Source organism: Chlorocebus sabaeus, chromosome 2 (genome assembly GCF_047675955.1).
Source record: "Chlorocebus sabaeus isolate Y175 chromosome 2, mChlSab1.0.hap1, whole genome shotgun sequence".
Taxonomy (NCBI): Eukaryota; Metazoa; Chordata; class Mammalia; order Primates; family Cercopithecidae; genus Chlorocebus; species Chlorocebus sabaeus.
The window spans coordinates 77,218,864-77,223,140 of record NC_132905.1 but is presented as its reverse complement, the minus strand read 5'-3'; positions in this window follow the sequence as shown (position 1 = coordinate 77,223,140).

The following is a 4,277-nucleotide window of genomic DNA, read 5'->3' as shown; positions in this document are numbered from 1 at the left end:
GACACTCACTACTACCTGATTTTAAAAATGAATATACGTGTGCATGTGTCTTTATAGCAGCATGACTCACAATAGCAAAGACTTGGAATCAACCCAAATATCCATCAGTGACAGACTGGATTAAGAAAATGTGGCACATATACACCATGGAATGCTACACAGTCATAAAAAAGGATGAGTTTGTGTCCTTTGTAGGGACATGGATGCAGCTGGAAACCATCATTCTCAGCAAACTATCGCAAGAACAGAAAACCAAACACCACATGTTCTCACTCATAGGTGGGAACTGAACAATGAGATCACTTGGACTCGAGAAGGGGAACATCACACACCGGGGCCTATTATGGGGAGTGGGGAGGGAGGAGGGATTGCATTGGGAGTTATACCTGATGTAAATGATGAGTTGATGGGTGCTGACAAGTTGATGGGTGCAGCACACCAACATGTTACAAGTATACATATGTAAGAAACCTGCACATTGTGCACATGTACCCTAGAACTTAAAGTATAATAATAATAAAAAAGTGAATATGTATTCACAAATCAAATAAGTTCAATTAAGACAATATTGACTACATGTCATATGCCAGTGCTGAACTACGGACATTTCAACACTTCAAATGGGCCAGCAGCCCCTACATACCCTCAAACACCTTTAGCAGATGAACTTTAAAACCCACTAGGAAGTAGAGATGATTCTTGATTTGAACTGTGTACTTTCACTTTTGAGAATAGCACTCAGTTCAGGCTTGCGAACAATACCTGCCAGGAAAGTCGTGAGCTAGTAGCCAACTGAAGTTCCATCTTTGGGCCGCACTGAATCGTGAGGGAGGCACAGAATGTTCTATCCTATTAACCACATGGACTATTTCAAGTGCAGAAGAAACAAAGGGTATGTGGCAAATATAACCTCAAAAATGCATCCAACCAGTTACGCCAATAACAAACTGTCACAAATCTCAATTGCTATCTCTGCAAACTCAATAGACTGACTCTAGTCACACAATCCAGCAGTGAATGACCCCGTCAGCATGGCAACAACAATGCCTTAAATTTGTAAAGCTCTTCATGGTAACTCATTTTCCCACATCTCCTTTGATTCTCACTTCTTGAGATGACATATAAGCAGTGCAGATTTTCTTCAACTTCTAAATTCATTATTTCCTTATTTAATTTTCATTCCAACTTGGAGTTTTACAAAAACATATGGTCATCTCAATCCAAGGTAGCTAGCATTAGCCTATGCCTCAAGTCACGATTGACAATAATTTGCTTCATGTCAGATTTCACTTCACTAAAACAGGACTACAAAGAGCTATATTTACTATACGACTAGAAAAATCTAAAGTCATTGCAACCTTTAAAAAATTATGGTTATGATGGCCGGGCACGGTGGCTCACGCCTGTAATCCCAGCACTTTGGGAGGCTGAGGCAGGCAGATCACAAGGTCAGGAGATTGAGACCATCCTGGCTAACACAGTGAAACCCCATCTCTACTAAAAATACAAAAAAAAAAAAATTAGCCAAGCATGGTGGTGGGCGCCTGTAGTCCCAGCTACTCGGGAGGCTGATGTAGGAGAATGGCGTGAACCCGGGAGACGGAGCTTGCAATGAGCTCAGATGTTGCCACTGCACTCTAGCCTGGGCAACAGAGTGAGACACCGTCCCAAAAAAAAAAAAAAAAAAAAAAAAAAAATATATATATATATATATATATATATATATATAGTTATGATAATAAGTGATGCTTCAGTGGCATAAAAAGGATCTTCTCTGCATATTCCTTTCAGAGATGAAGTTTTATTTATTTGCATCTGAAAACTTAACAGGTTTATTTCAAGCTGTCCCATATTTTGGCCAAATATTATTTTCTACATCACTGTGACGTTTGAAAACAATAAGTATATTATCTCAACTATTCAACATTTAATGACACTAAGAAATAAGTAAAGAAATGCTGAAATCTTGAACTAGGATCATGGTCATTACAGAAATCGTCAATCACTGGGTGAAAAGTATGGTTCTCCAGGCAGATGTTTAGAACCCTCAACAGAATAAACTTTTAGGACAGGATTTTGGACAACTTTGTATCTTTACATCAACCATTGAGTACGAAAACATATATTGACCTGTAGCCTAACTTGGAAATATAAGAGTTCACACAAAAATACAACCCCAGTAAGTAGGATAGGCTTGAAAGTTTAGGAGGTAAAAATAAATAAAATGGAATAATTATAGGGACAAATGCTTTATCTCCCACTGCCAACCAAAAACAAATTTATAAATTGTAGGAGGAAATGTCAAGATGAGAAATTCCAATAATTAAGGTAGTGTCTATCTCCCACTCTGCACATAGTTTTTTTATACAACAAGGAGCAGCTGATGTGAATGGAAAATGCATGCTGCATAGAAAGAAAGGGCATCCAGCAGAAGGGCTGCTCCCAAAAGAAAAAGAAATTGTGGAAACAATACCATGGTAAATGCTTAAAACATATTTTGCTTTCAGCCTCTTCTTTTCCCATTCCTGCTACCTCCCACTTCCACCTCTCATACCAACATCTTCATCAGCTTTTGTTTTCATTTTGTGTAACAAAAGCCAGGGAAGAATAGTGGAAATTGTTATGTAAATACAAAAAAATGTTCATTTTCAATTAGAGGTAACATTACCCTCCAAATTCCAACTGGATCTGATTCAAAAAGCAAGAGAAGAAGGAGGGAAAGGAGCTTAATTGAAATATAAAATTGAGAGAGGATATAAATTGTACTTTTTCTTTTCAACAAGGACTGAATTTACATTTTTTAAAAGTCAAAACAGCTAACATTTTGGCAAACAAGCTGTTTCTGTTTTTGCCTAACTATCATGAAAAGCAATGCAGAGCAGAAGTTGCTTTCTATATAAAATATGGCAGACTGGAAAATGTTTACAATCCAAAGGCATATTCTGAAACTACCATGACATAGAGTTACATAACCTGGAGTTAAGGATCCTACATTCTCCTCCCTACTCTGCTGCTATCATTGACTTGGATTCTTCTATATTGCTAAACTAGTCTCCTAGTTTACAAATCTGTCATCCTTTAAAGCTTCGTTGATTCTGACAGGCCATGAACAAAGACAATGTCTTTGCTGCTTCCTTTTTAAGAGGCAATATAACTTCGTGGTTCGGGTCTCTTACCTTACAGTTCAGGATGTTTATGCTTATATTTTAGTCCAATCACTTCTTAGCTGTATAGTCTTAGACACATCTGTCCCACAGGTGTTCATCTGTAGAATCAGAAACATTATTATATGATGTTACGTGTAAGGGTCATATAAGCAAAGTGACCCCCAAATTCATAAGGAGCTGAGAAACCAAAGAACGAAGCAAACGAATCTAGTTTGTTAGTAAATGCTGATTTATTAGGGGAACTTACAGACAGAAGTGGTCTTGGGTGGCCGCAAGACAGGTAGATCTCTGTACTGAAAGATCCCACACCCAGGGCTTATATCTCAAGAAAAGAGTATATGTTCTCTGGAAGGAATGTGTAAGTAACTGCTATGGGCATCACAGCCTACGATGTATGCAACATCAAAGGTTGTTTTGGAGAAAAGCCAAAACTTGCAGTGAATAGGTATTTCTACACAAAGAGTAATATATTAACTAGACATTTTGGAGGCATTCCTGAACTTTGGGTTAGTTAGGAGTCACATAGTGGATTCTCATCTTCAACTGAATCACTCTTGTCCCCACATACAGACTTAATTATCCATAGATAATTTTAAAATTAGTGAATAGCTTCAATATGCCGAAAGCTGCTCTCAGCACTGGAAATTCTGTGATCAAAAAGAACACAAATCCTTGACCTGTAAACTTAGATTCTAATTAACAAAGATGGAAACAAGGTAATTTTCATGATAAGAGATGTGCTGTGAGTAAAATAAAAGGAATGATGTGTGAAAAAGTGACTGAGTGAAGAAGGCATTGTAGATGGCATGGTCAGAGATGACTTCTAAAAGGAAGTGCCACTTGATACCTGACAAATGGTTTGTGGAAGCCAGCCAAGCCTAGACCCTAGAAGAGAGCATTTTAGGCAGGTGGATCATAAGGGACAAAGACCCCAGGGGTTGTAGGAACTTGACTTTTAAAAAATACAAAAGGCGAGAACAAAATAAGTGATGGAACAAATAGTGGGTGAGATGGCCCAAGCCCCCAGCCTGGGCAGTGGAGACGGGGCTGGAGGCAGACTGTGCTTGAAAAGCTTACGGACTATGTGGATGTCCTCCATTTCCTTCTCTC